The sequence below is a fragment of the Cupressus sempervirens genome, chromosome 1, assembly GCF_028749045.1.
Source record: "Cupressus sempervirens isolate cs-2001-9-10 chromosome 1, ASM2874904v1, whole genome shotgun sequence".
Lineage (NCBI taxonomy): Eukaryota > Viridiplantae > Streptophyta > Pinopsida > Cupressales > Cupressaceae > Cupressus > Cupressus sempervirens.
The window spans coordinates 283,664,674-283,680,642 of record NC_143118.1 but is presented as its reverse complement, the minus strand read 5'-3'; positions in this window follow the sequence as shown (position 1 = coordinate 283,680,642).

Here is a 15,969-nt window from a genome sequence, read left to right as displayed (position 1 = left end):
TTTTGCATGCCATCACATTTCACAATTGGTTGCGCAAGATATGATCTTTACTTATACCTTGCAATTTATCAAAACTCTTATTACTTGACCTTGATACTTTCATAAGTTTGACTAATTATAAAATTAACTCAGAGTTAATATCTAGGATTTCGTCCCATCATATTTAAGTAATTATTTTGTTACCAAAGAAAATAATTCCTTAAGCGGTACATGTCATTTTATTGTCATACATTGTAGTGCCTCTCCCATTTGACTTTTGTAGGTCATCCTGATGGATGCAACCTTGTTGAGCTTTTTGTTGTGATGGATCATAATTGTGACCATGAGTGGTCTATATCGTTGAGGTGATTGGATTTATGTTTCTGTATTAGTTGCTTTGATTATGCTTATGGCCAATTTTTGAGATTATGATGTGATTTATGGTTCACTAAGGTTTGTGCCAGTGGTTACTAGGATCAATGTGGTATCATGATGTTGTTCCATGACTACCTTGAGATGTGTGTAGAGATTGCACTGCATACTATTACCATGCTACACTGGACTAGGTTCCTGTAGTAGTGGTTAGTCATGTTTATGACTATGTTTGCTTTTTTTTAGTGCCTTTTTATGTTGTTTAAACAACCATTATTGAATGCTTAAATAGTTAGAAATGGATTGTCCATGTTGGATTCATTTGGTTATGTGTTGCATATATCTACTTATGTTATGCTTTACATGTAAGATGACCTGAGGGTTAGATGTTATATTTGGATTTCAGTATCATAGATGTTAGACTACCATGTTGTTCAGTGGATCATATTGCATGATGATGCCATTTTGAGATAACAATGTGTTTTATGATGATATCTAGTTATCCGGTATTTGGACATATCACTAATTATGTTATGTGATGGATTTGATGCTATGGTTATTTTTGTCATTCCTGCGTTGTTATGCTTTATGCAAACATGAGTGATATAAATAGATTATTTCAGAATAGTTAAATAAATGGTTAAATTAGGTAATTTAATGCATTTATTACTTCGGCTATGTTATTATATGCAATTGCACTTGATCGTGTTGTTTAGTGTGTAGGATTTATATCCCTGGTAGTGGCACATGGAGTTAGTGATTCAGCCATTCATAGTTTACCAAAGTCATCCCTGTATGGTCGACGTATCCTTAATTAAATGTTTAAATTAAAATTTTCAATGATTATTAAATTTGAACTCATTTGCATTATGTGATTAGACCAGTGAGCGTGTCTGTGCATTTAGAGGTTCGCATCATCATGAAAGTTGTTAAGGAAATTTATGTGTTTTTAGGTTTTCGAGCTTTTAATTGATTTATTTTAATTTTTGGCAACTTTAGCATTGATGAATTCCTATTTGTATGAATAGCCTATTTTCGTTTGGGTCGATTTAGGGTTTGACTAGGTTGGCTAGTTATTTTCCCTAATCGATTATTCACTCGAAAAGTGAATAAATATCTAAAAAGGAATTTGATTCCTCACTTCTCACTTTTGAATTAGAAAGTTGGAGAGTAAAACCCAAAATCTTCTTCATGAGGATTTACAATTTTGTTCATTGTGGGAGCTACGGGCATGGGATCGTCATAAGGTTGAGCTCATTGGATCCAGCTCGGGGAGAGCTTGGATTGCCATGATTTCGGGCGACTTCTGTGGGGTTTTTATTTTATGGCTCAGATTCTCATTTTTCCCTTTTGGCTATGAGGCAGGGCTCTTCCATTTGATTATTTCTGCTCTATTTCTACTTCTATTTTTGGTAGCCATTTGGCTGGAAATTGAGAACAAGTGTTCCCCTCCCTTTTTGTATTTTCGTTTTGCCCAATTAGTCGGGTATGAGCATTTCCCTATATTTTGGGATGAGGGTTTGGGGTTTTGCACTGTTATACTGGCTATTTTTGCATACGGTGTAGGAACTCATTTATTTTTGGATTTTTGGGGTTTTTGTACCCAAAGGCCAAATGGGTTTTAATTTTGAAATTTTCTAAAATTTGGGTTTTTTAACTTGCTTTGTGTGCTACCATTTTCTCAAGTTTTCTTGGCATGAGCTGGGTCATGGACCTAGATTATCCATTTGGATATTAGTCAGACCTTTGTTGCACTTTTATGTTGCATTGGGATGTGTGTCACATCCATACTCTGGACTTTATGTTCGGTTGAGTGATTTTATACCTATTGTTTTGGTTTCTCTTGGACCCTTGTTATTGTTTCGTGGACACTAGGATTCATGCAAAATCCATACTCCTAAATTGAGGCCAATTGAGTGAGTTCATGATGTTTGGTCTTGTTGCATCATTGGGATTCATGTAGAATCCACACTCTCGGATTGAGGCTGGTTGAGTGATTTCATGATGTATGGTTTTATTGTCTTTGGGATTTGTGGAGAATCTATCCTCTCGAGTTGTTTTCAGTTGAGTGTTATTTTGCATTATGTTCTTATCCAATCCTTGTGTTATGATCTTCGTAATGGTGGTGCGCCACAGACGAGTACATGTGCATACATTTGTTTGGTGACTTGCAGGGCCCGATCTTTCATGGTACTTTTGAAAGTTATGATCATTGGGGTTGGGTTGGGAATATGCATGCCCACGGGCACTTGTCATAGGATGAGCATGGGTAGGGTGGGGTAGCATATGGAGGAGGCTTCTATCTCACAACCTGGTGACCTCAGTCCCATAGGGTTGGCAGAGGAAGTTTTAATCAAGTGATAATTAAAGAAAATGTGTGACTGGTAATAAAACTTAAGATAGTAAAATGTATGTGCTAAGCCTTTCCATTAAGGGATGTTGTAGCTGCATGATCTGAGCTTGGCCTTGTTGATGCCAAGCGACTCTCCATGATGTCAGTCCCTACTTACTAGCATATTGAGTGTTTGACCAGGATCTGTACTCCTTGCATTGTCTTAGGTTCTTGGTTACAGCCATTGTACTGTCTGGCGTGAGTGTTAGCCATGGATGTTATTTTTGTGCATTTTTGGTTGGATCATTATCTCCATCAGCACGATGGGTGTGGACCTATGGGTGCCATGTGGTTGGGAGTTGTCGCTACCCATACCACTGCTAGGGATCGATGTACAAAGATGGTCTTTTATCCTAGTCCAACTGTTGTTGGATGTTTTCACTTGATGCTTTGGGCCCTGGAGTATGCTTTCTTGTGATTTATGCTTTTATTGGAATGCTTCGATATCATGTTTAGATGATGTTAGTTTATTTGATACATTCCCATATTATGATGCTTAGCATATCACTAGAGATGTGAATTGTTGTATTGGATTATCTATTGCTTATTGGTTTAGCATGTTAGATTTCCTTATTATGATGATTAGCATGTGATAGGCGATGTTATCTACTTTGTAGGATTATCTTATGCTTTCCACTAGCATGTTAGATTTTCTTATGCTTATGTTTGTAGCATGTTTAGTAGTGATGTCCCTATTACAATAGTATTGACGATCTAATCGGTGGCTTGGGATGTTACATGTAGGGGATGGGTATGATCCATGATGGTCTTACGATGCTATTGATGGTTGGGAGGAACTGCATACTTAATTTGGTTGTTCAGTTATTGTGATGTTATTTATGTACATTGCGATGTTGCTTTTGTTCATTGCGATGTTTCTTTCAGTATGTTCTTTATGGTTATGGTTTAGATGGATAGATGTTCCTCTTTCCTTGTTGTTTATGCTCTTGAGTGTTCATTTCTCAATTTACGTGGATCCGGTACTCCCCGGTGTGGAGGTTTTCATGTTTATATGCTTTTTATTTATGTTCTTTTGTCATGATGATGTGTTTTCTTATGTGGAAAGGCAGTTCCTCATATGAGAATGTACTTCCTAACGCGAAGCTGTGCACTTTCATGCGAGAATGTATTTCCTCGCGCAGGGATGCAAATCCTCACGCGAAGCTGTGCACTTTCTCGTGCACAGTGATGCAAGGTCTCACACAAAACTTGAGACCAGTGCACTTTCTCGTGTGAGAAATAGGGGGCAGTTAGGTTTGGCTGAGGAAGGTTTGAAAGTTGGTTTTGGACACCTTATTGGATTTCACACCTTTCCAATTCAGAACATTCTTTCTAAGGGGTTTAAAATATATCGCTTAAGTATAAGGAATTATATTTAATTCCTTATACTTAAGATATATTTTAATATTTGTGATGAATCTTTTGATATAGATTTCAAACCTCTCGGGGATAAGATAAAGATTCTAGGAAATTTCAAGGCTTCAGAAATTCAGACTTAGCCAAATTTTAGGGCTTCAGGATTTTAGGCTTAGCCAAATTTCAAGATTATGCATTTTACCTCAACTTGGTGTTTTTTTGATGAGTGATCATTTCTTCAAGCCCTCATCATGTGCGTGGTCATTGTTGGCCTTTGTTTGTGTGTGTCAGTTTGTTAGTGATGTTCAAAGATTTGTTGGTTGTCGGGATTGTGGTGAAGTCTTCCATTGCAATCTTTGTGATCCCTATAGGATGTTGTCATGTGCATTCATACTTGTAAAAAAAAAAAAATCTTGGCTTGTATTGAACCCTTGTTTCAAGGATCTCCAGGCAAGGCATTACATACATTGTTCAACTCTGTTAATTACCTATACTGGTAATTCCTTAGTAACTAATTTTGTATAGTCCGTACAAATTTGGGCACTGACATATATCACCATGACATTGTCAACTATCAGTCCTCAATTGTGCATGTGCCAACTTGGACTCTGTCATCTATACACATCGAATCTATCATTGTACTACTACAAACTATCTAGTACTTCGATAATTTTTTGTCTCTTATTTCATATTGAAATACCAAAAAATATACATGTTGCCATAAATGACAACACTAACTCATCTACAAGCCATCTTGCCAATAGTATGCATAGGTATAATGATCAAATGAGTGACAATGTGGTGTACTATTAGTCAACCCATCTATAAAACTTATTAAATAATATGAAACCTTGTTGAATGTATGCACACTTATACTGAACTAATGTGGAGATATAACAAATGTGCTATTATACATCCCATATGCACTACTCCAAGGAACATATGCACTAGACTAATGAAAATAAGACATATGTGTAGTTATATGAGACATATGCACCTCTCTATGGTAGTGATGCACATTAACACCATTTTCCTCACCAATTTGTGATGCATAAAGTTGATCTTTTCTTGGTTGATTATTTGCATCAGTTATTGTCTTATATGGTCAGAACATGTTACTTTCTAGGATGACATTATTTGTATGGACATGCTATGAGTGTAAATGTTGAGTATCGTAGAAAGCCTAGGTGATTGGCTAACCATAGGTGTTGGGGCCCAAAACTAGCGACCATTGAATCCTATGATAGGAGGCCAGAGCCCTGCACATGTTGGCTCCAATGTAAGTAAACAAGTGATAACATAAATAAAATTAGCATTGTGTTGGCCATGTGGTTCTTCACACTTAATAATATAATTGTAGAAGTTTTATAGGAGTACTCAGAGTAGTGACTTGTTGCACAGACTATAGGTCCCTAAGCTCAACAGGTTGATCCCAACATCACTTGGTCATGATTGTCATCGTTGGAGTCCTCAAGGAAAAGATGTTTCATGTGACAGAATGATCTTAAGCCCAGGAGGTGGATCCCAAGATATAAGAAGGTACAATGACACTCACCTAGTGATTGTTACATCCTTCACTCTTGTCCTTGTAATTTGAGGTCTTTTGTGATCCTTGCACTTTTTATTTTGTTATTTATTCTTTGGATTAAGGCTTAGATTTACATTAGACCCTTTTGGATCATGGTTTGTCTCCTAGCTTGGGGGGGTGGTTCCTTAGGGTCCACATGGTTGAGTGAAAAAACTTGAGGCTTACTTTTGGTTAACATTTGAATTCCTATAAGAAGACACGCTTGGCTATTATTGAAGAAAGTCACTATTTTATTTGATACTTGCACGAGATGTAAATTGATGTAATGAAATGTGATGTAAATTGATGAAATATAATTGGGATAATTTGATGAATAACATAAAAAGAGGAAAAAAATTTATATAAAAGGGTTGGGTAGGTAAATATGGTCCTTTGGTATATTGATATTTCCTTAAAAGGATAAGGTTGCTATTTATCTTTATAAAGATAAGTATTGTATGTGTATTCTCTTGGATATCAAGTAATAATATGTTTCATTTCTAAGTTTTGTGCTTTCTTGTTGCTATGAATCTTATGTTCATAATGTTTACTATGTAATGCTCTATATACATCTTTTAAAGTTAAAGTTTTCATTCAGATTTAGTTGCAATTAAAAAGGTTTCACTTATGGTGTTATAAAAAATAAATCAATACATATAGATCTCATAGGTAGTTTAATAAAATTTCATTAGGTTTCTTGATGGGGGCATCAAATTTGGTCTTATACCCCTAGGTTTCTACACTAGGAGCTCTAGAGCTTGCTATGTAAAAATAACTTGCCTTGGGAAAAGCATCTCTCACCTAACCCTTGAACTTTTGAAGTCCAGGATGCCTAGCAAGACACAAAAGGCCAGAATGGGTAGAGTGAACAAATCACCCCAAAGATCTGAACATGTGATCTCTAAAAGAGAGAGGGGTGATTCAGATAGGAATATGAGTATTGGAAGCCATAGGGAGGAAAATAAAGCAAGACAACTTAGGATATTGATGCAATAAATGATGGAAACATTAGACCAAATGGAAAATAGGGTGAATAGGGAAGAAGCTAATCACTTCCACACAAGTGGCTGTAGCGAACGAAATAGAAGCCTTAGGAGAAGAAACTTAGAGGAACATCAAACACCTATTTTCATCCAGATGAAAGATCTTCTCATGTTACAAATACCCAAGTTCTATGGCAATGAAGGAAGGTCAGTAGCAAAAACTTGGATTTTTGACCTAGAATGATGTTTTATTATGCATCCATTCAATAGAAATGTAAAGATAAAGTGTGTTATAATGCATCTAAAAAATAACACATAAAATTGGTGGCATCAAGAAGAAGAAAGGTTATTTGTTGGCTTTCAAGAGAAAGCTTGGTCCTGGGGGAGGAGGATGTAGCACACCCACCCTAGTGACTTGATTTATTATGTACTAGATTTATATTTTGTGTTAGAGATTGGAAATGTGATGTTACCTAACATGAGACATTGGAGATACATTATTATATGAATTTACATAGATATTATTTAATTTACATGATATTGGTTTTATGAATTCTTTCCCTACTAAGCCAATTAATGCTCATAGTACTATATGATGTATACCAAGAGATTTTGCAATGTTTGTGTTAGAATGGGGTTTTCATTACACCAAAAGACTAATCTATCAATGATCTATAAAACCACTCAACTTATAGTATACAGGAGGTGGTTAAGACCTAGCCACAAATCCTGATGGGAGTGCTAATCAAATCTCCAACAATCCCCCCCTCAGTGTTACCCAAGGGTCTGAGGATTTGAACTTGTGACAAAGATCTAATACCACTTGTTAGAATGGGGTTTCCATTGCACCAAAAGACTGATTTATCAATGCTTGATATAACTACTCAACTTATAGTACACATGAGGTAGTTAAGCCCTTGTCACAAATCCTAAGGGAAGAACTAAAACAAATACCAATAGTTTGTACATGGGTTGGTGATGCAAGTGTGTACAAGCATAGGTACAAAATCCTCTAGAATAATTGATTTGGAGATGAGATCATGATCCATGTGGACACCCTGAGCCTAGGAATTCCTTATAAGAAAGTCACTCACCCTAGTTTTGGGAGCTTGAGGGAGATTTATGTTTAAAATTATTTAATGGTTATTTTGGTCTTCATTTGAATTTCATTATGGTCCTTATGTATAAATTATTTGATTATATATGGGCACACACATATATGACTGAATACACACACACACACACACACACACACACACACACACACACACACACACACACACACACACACACACACACACACACACACACACACACACACACTCACACACACACACACAGAGTGTTAGTGTGATTTCTTATATAAAGAAATAACTAAAATAAAATAAACTAAAATAAATATATTAAGAGATTTGAGCCTAGAACCTACCGCATGTCAAGCCCATCCCCAACCAACTCCCTTGCTTGGGTCTTCAAGAAATCCCTTTTTAGATGAGAAAGTGAATCTTATATGGACAACACAAAGGAGTAAGAGTTGGATGGAAATTTTTTTTAACCCAAGACCTTGGAGGGAGGATTCCACAACTCAACCACAACAGCCACACAATATTCCTGGAACCCTCTCCACACACAAACTTAGATATCTAACAATCTTGGGAAATGCTAATTGTTTTCTCAAATAGATAGAAATAATTATTTTATTAAACCTTAGACAAGATGGTTCAATAGGCACAACTATTTGCAATGACTTCCAATATCATATAAATAAGGATCCTTCCTATCAACCAAAGATATAGGAAAATGATTGTCAAAACTATAGTTAGAACTAGGAAAGAAGGAAGGAGATTAGACACTAGGATTTGGATTGGAGACTAGAAGCTTGCACCCCTCACACATTCAAATCATCATTTCATTCAAGGTAAAGAAACCAAGTAGGTCATGTTGCCTTATATAATATTTGAAACTTTATAGTTCATGAACAAACAAGGTCAGATTAATAAACTAATGTTGATTTTGCAAATGTGTCTATATATTTTGTTTAAATTGTTCATGAGTGCATTCCATGTTTTTCTATGATAGAGTCATCTTGTGGGAGTCATGTGGTATGAAGAGTGTTAGGAATTGAATTCCTTTAACATGTATGGCTCTAAGGGTCTCAGCGTGGGGTGTTAGCCCAAGGAGTAAAGTTAAACCCTCTTCCATTCAAATATGTCTTTGAATTCAATTCATAGCCTTCTTTATATACTTTTTGAATTCCTTGGAATAAATGCATCGGTATAATGCACATATGCAAAGGTGTACGACATGTATGCATAATTATAATAATCAAATGTGTAGCACTGTGACCTACTATTGAAAACCCAAATCATATTGCAAAAGCCTTCATTAATTTTTTCTCAAATATCCTAAATAACTATTAATATTCAGATCTCAATGCTAAAAAAAAACTAAAATCGATCCCTAGAATTCTAACTGGAAAAGACAACAAATACCTCAATAAAAAATTCACTATGGAAGAAGTAAAAGAAGCTCGTTTCTCTCTTAATCCTAAGAAATCCTTGGGATCATATGGCTTCCAAGCCTTTTTCTTTCAAAAAAAAAAAGAAATTCTATGAAAGGACCTATGGTAGCTATAGAAGCAACTAGGAACTCAAGCTCATTATTGACAGAAATAAATAATACCTTCCTAGCCTTGATCCTTAAGAATTTAATTCTAGAATCTCTAGGTGATTTTAGGTCGAATTCAATTCATAGCCTTCTTTATATATATTTTGAATTCCCTAGAATACATGCATAGGTATAATGCAGATATGCACAGGTATACTATACGTATGCGTAGGTGTACTACAGTTGTATGCATGTGTAGTTATAGTAATCAAATGTGTAGCACTACCACCTACTATTAGTTAAAACTTTTGTCAGAGTGCTTAAACAATATGCAACCTTGTTGAATGTATCCACAACTATACTGAATTGATGCACATATATAACAAATGTGATGTTATACATCCCAAATGTGTTGTTCTAAGGAACATATGCACTAAAATGATGAAAATAAGATAGATGTGTAGTTATACGAGACATATACACCTCTCTATGGTACTGATGTGCAATAATACCATTTACCTTTTCAATTTTAGATGCCTGAAGTTGATTTTTTTTTGGTTGGTTGTTCGTATTTGTTATTGCCTTACATGGTTAGGACATGTTACTTTCTGGGATGATATTATTTGTATGGACATGCTATGAGTGTAAATATTAACTAGGGTAGAAACCCTACATGAGTGGCTCACCATAGGTGTTGTGGATTGAAAGTGATGACCATGGAATCCTATCTCAGGAGGCCAGAGCCCTGTGTAGTGTGGCTCTAACCTGAGTAAGTAAATAAGTGATAACATAAATAATATTAACTTTGTGTCGAGCATGGGGGTTTTGACACTTAATTAGATAATTGTGGAAGTTATGTTGGAGTACTTAGACTAGGGGCATAAGTGAATACAATATGAGACACAAGTTATGAAAAATTCTAAAGAACGGTTTATGAGGAACTCTTTTTTAGAAATTTCAACATCTAAAGGAGTAGACACCTATAAAAAAAGAAGGAAAAGTTTCTATTATATTACAGAAAGACTTGATAGATTCATCTTCAAATGAGATTTTAGTTCTATTAACTACACCATGAATGCATCAATCCTCCCCTATGCAGGGTCTAATAATTTTCTTATCAAAATAGAAACAAGTGAAGAATAGAAACCTACTACACATCCTTTCAAATGTGAAAAATTGTCTTTTCTAGAGGAAAATTTCCTACATAAAATCAAACAATGGTGGCCAGAAGAGGAATTTGTAGGATCTAAAATATTTTATTTTGTAGCTAAGTTGAAGTACGTAAAAGAAAATAATATTAAATGGAATAGTGAGCATTTCAACAACATATTCAAAGAAAAATTGGACAATGAAAAAGAAATGAAAAAACTTAATGAAGAATTTATTAAGAACAGAATGGATAATGATAAATTTATGAAATAAAAATAATTACTTTCCAAAAAAGAAACATTTTTCTCTAAAGAAGAAATAAGAAGCAAAAATCAAGAGAAAAATGGCTAAATTTAGGAGATAGAAACACAAAATTCTTTCATACTAGTATGATTAATAGACGTAAAATAAATAGAATTTGTAGAATCAAAGACAATATGTGTCAAGAGATTGAAAATCCAAATCATAGTGCAAAAATCTTCATTAATTATTTCTCAAATATCCTAAATAACTATTAATATTCATATCTCAATGCTAAAATCAATCCCTAGAATTCTAACTAGTGAAGACAACAAATACCTCGATAAAAGTTCACTATGGAAGAAGTAACGAAAGCTCTTTTCTCTCTTAATTGAGAAATCCCTAGGATCATATGGATTTCAAGCCTACTTCTTTCAAAAATATTGTGAAATTCTAGGAAAGGACCTATGGTAGCTATAGAAGCAACCACGTAATCAGGCTCATTATTGACAGAAATAAATAACACCTTCTTAGCCTTGATTCCTAAGAAATTAATTTTAGAATCTCTAGGTGATTCTAGGTCAATAGCTCTTTGCAATACTATTTATAAAAATTTATCAAAGGCTTTAGTGATTAGGCTTAAAAAGGTTATCCATATATTAATTTAAGAAGAATAAAGCAGTTTTGTCCCTAATGGATCTATCTACGATGGAATTATTATCATCCAAGAATCAATCCATTCAACACTCTTAAGTACTCATGTATGTTAATGAAATTAGATATTCACAAATCTTATGATAAGGTAGATTGGAGATTTCTTCGTAAAAAAAAAGAACATTTGGATTCTCTCATCAATGGGTTAATTTAATCTTTAATTGTATCTCAACCGCCAAGATATCTCTATTAATTAATGACATACCGAAAAGAGTTTTTAACATATCAATAGAAATAAGACAAGGAAATCCTATATCTCCCTTTCTCTTTATCATCATGATTAAAGCATTTAGTAGGACCATAAAAATGGCCCAAGCAGAAGCAAAAATTAGACTAGTCAAAGTAACCAATGATGTGGCTAGGATTACACACCAACAAGTTGTTGATGATACGATTCTACAAAAAGAAATATCCATAAAGGAAGCCAACCAATTTAGGAGTATCATCAAAACATATATGGAGGCTTCTAGTAAAGATGTCGATACAAAAATTCTGGAATTTTCTTCGTCAACACACTCACACATCTTGAAAGAAATATAGGCTATGTAACATTATGGACTATAGAAAAGTATAATTTCCATATAAGTATCTAGGAATTCGATAAAGAATCTTATCTCTCTAATAAACATCTTTACTTTACTGAACTTACATTGAATGGCCAATGGTACCGGGCAACTTATATGCACGGGCAACCAGTGTTAAATATTATAGATCTTTTATATTTTCTTTGAATAATGATGCGTAAATGTTGCACAGTACACAGTGCCCATTTAATGAGCTGTTTACACCACAGGTAGTACTCGACTGCAGACATTTCTACTTCATAATTTATTCATTTATTTCACAGTAGAAATCCAAGCACGGATAAATTAAGAGTGCCGTCGTCCACCGTCCCTTCGAAAAGTGTGATCAAGCAGGGGAAGAAAATAATTTGAACCACAAACGGCGTCACTATTTGGAACGGGTATCAAAAGCTAAAAAGGGCAACGTCTATACAGTCACGAAAATGCACTTCCATACGAAAGAGAGGACGGGCCAACAGGTTTGTGATTTGAAACTGATTTAATTGTTTTAAGTTTACTGACAAGACAAGACGAAGGCAATGTTGGATGGGCCCGGCCGGTGCAAACATGGTGCACCGTAGCCCGATGATAATTACTTGCTCGCGGTGTAAAAGAACGAGAGTCTACATGGCGTTCTCATGATTATCACGAGAAAGAGTTTTTCACAGCTGCAACTAAGGAGTTTCGCTGAGCGCTTTGTTTAAAAGCTTAGGTTTTCCATGGACCTAACGGTCGCTCTACTACTCAAACTGGTGCGATTGCTGGTGGGGATTGGTGGGTTTACTGGTCTACTCTGGTTGGACGTGTGGAAGGCATGGAAGAGCAAGGCTCTCTGGGTTCCCGCAGGAGCTCTTGTTCTCAGTGCTTTCAGCCTCCAGCTTCTTGATCTTCTCGACAACGATGATGTGAGCATTGCGGACTATCCTGAAATCAGAGAATACGAACTAAAAAAGGTTCTAAGAAATGGGCTGCTGGTTGATGGTGGAAGGGTAATGGTGTGCGTGTACATGGGCTATTTGCTACCCGAAATGGCGCGCTCGCCCTCTAAGCGAGTGGTATGGAGCGACATCGGGGCTTTAGCCCTCAGTGTATTCACCAACATATTCTCGGAGCTCTACGTGTTTGTGGAGCTGTACTCAAAACGAGGGGAAGGTTTCAGATCAAGAAGCCTAGAGTATAATGCACCGTCTCCAAGCCCAGATGAGTATATTGCCGTGAATCCAATGTCTATAGTGTCAAGGGTGTGTACAATGGTCTGCATTGTGTTGCTCTTCTTCCTCTTGAGCTCTGCTGCCTTTGCTGGCAAAACTCTCCAAAATTTAGTCAAAGAAAAGATACTACTTGTTCTAAAGCCGGAGGAACAAGCACGTTACGATCCACAGAATGTTAAGGAGGACGTATTCCGGTCGTGGGTTGTGGCGTGGGTCTGCAAGCCTGATTATGTCATAACAAGGTCGGTGCTGGCTTCCTCAGTGGGGGTAGTGGTCACGCTCTCAGTATGGTGCTTTGCCGCGGAATGCATAACTCAAGAATATCAGGTACTATTTTTCTTAAGTGCTGTCCGTTGTTCAGGACTGCGGAACGGTGTGGGTTTTCTTTTTTCTCTTTCTCAAATATTTCAGGATACATAGATGACTTGATCAGTAAAAATATATGTATGCTCATTAATAAGTTAGATTATTTAATTATTTTATAGCCCAGTTTACTATTTCTTATATTTTGGATTTTGGAGTTATTTTATTAGTTCCTGCCTGCTGCAGATACTAATGCATCCATAAGGGACAAATAAACATATTAGTTTGACCAATCACAGTTATGAATTTTTTGAGATTTAACATTTTTATAAAGTTTATTTTTTTCCTGTATTTATTAAATTAAGAAAAAACAATTTATCTACATTGCTATTGGTTCTCTTCAACAATAGTAACGAAGAAAATTCAAATTTTCAAAAGAAAATATCAAAATTTTAAAAAATCCAATCATTAGTGGCCACTTTCCGCAACGTGCATTTAGTCATGGCTCAATTAATGCAGTACTCGATTTGGAAGACGAAAATTAAGTCACTTTTCTATGGCCGTAGAGCTATTTTTTTAGTGGTTTTTCATAGCATGTGACTGACTTTTATATTTGATTTTTTTTCATTATTGAAGTAGAATTATTTATTTATTAATGTCACTAGATATTATTTTGTAATTTTTTATCCATGTTTGATTTAATTTATAAGAAAATTATTTTAAATATATTTATTCTATGTAACTATTGTTTTTAAATTTTAACACTTATAAGGTTCAATCATTTTCTACATCTAAATATATATTTTTATAACAGATTTTAATAGATGTTATTACAATTTTCTTATTAATTTTTTTTCTAAAAAATATATTTTTAATCTTAATTTAATTTTTAAGTTAAATATGAAATACTTATTGTAGATGGGTTTAAATAGGTTAAAAAAAGATTATACAAAATTTGGTTATGAAATAATATATTTATTATGAAATATATTTTTGTTATATCTAAAATTTAAAATGTTATATTATTGAATTTTTTTTAGTTTTTAAGAAATAGGTCATCTTAGCTTTTTTCTACTTATTTTATTTTGTATTATAAGAATTAACAAGCCTTAATTTGTGGTAAGTTGAAATTTGTGTTATTGTAATTTAATACTTTAAGAACTATATTTTTAGATTAAAATTATGAAACATTTTAGAAAATAAAAAAATATGTATTCAATAGAAATTTTTAAATAAGATTATCAATGATAATTACTTAATAAAATTTTAAATTTTTTGAAAAATCTAGTTAAACAACTAATGCACCAAGTTGTGCAATCATAATTTTTAAGTTGCCCTCAATAACAAGGAAAGAAATGTAATTCACAATATTCATCATTTTCTCATACAAACTTGTGGTTGAAACATTGTTCAAATATGTCTTGCTATTACTATTCTATGACATAATTCGTCCCCTCTTCCTTTAACACACATTTTCATTTTACCAAATCTTACTCCTAAAAACACTATACAATAGGCAAGAACTTTGACACTTGCATCTCTTGTTTTCATTGTTTCAGTTTCTTCTTTAAAATATGTTATATATTATTTTTATTACTACTTTTATTAAGTTTTTTTTTTAAGTCTTGCCTATTTATAGGCGGAGACTTATGTTTTCACATTGTTTTACATTAATTAATATATGTTTGACAATAGTATAAATTGCTCTTGAGCTATGGCTTCTAATATTTTATTGTATTAATATAAATTTTTATTGTATTTTCTTAATTTGTGATTGGCCATCCTTATTTTTGCTATTGGTTTAATTGATTTTTTTAATTTAAAAACTACGGCCTATTACATACCATTTTTTAATAGGACCAAAATAAGTAAAAAAATTATGTATTGTATTTTGAATCTAAGTTTAACTACTATAATATTAAATTGATGTTAAATATTTCATTTAATCAAAAATTTTAACTTGATATTATTTAATACCACACATAATTATTTTATTTTATTATATTTTAAAAAAATTATTAATAAAATGAAAAAAATATTATTTTTTATTTACGATATAAATAAATTTTTGCTTCCTTTGTAAATTTTATTAGAGATAGAATATAACTTATATTATGTAGACCCACATCCTTTTTGAAAGAAATGAGGAAAAAATCTACTCCTATTTACAACACTCTACACAATTACTTCACCCTCACTAAATTTTTATATTTTGTTTTGTTACATATTGTCATATGAAATTTTCATTATATTGTGTAGCATTGAATGATCCTTTGTAGTACTTATTAAAATTAAATTGCATCTTCTCTCATGTTTTTTTTATCTATGCTAAATCCAATCTTTTTGGGCGTTAGGCGGGACTTTAACTTATAAAGCTCTTTTTTTATTGTTATTTGGTCGATAATAAGTTTGATTTTGTTAATATTATAATAATAAATACATCAAGATTATAAGGTCCTTAATTCTATCTATAGGACTATCAGTTACAAAATGATATATTTCTTCTATACATCTATGACACAAAAAGCCTCTA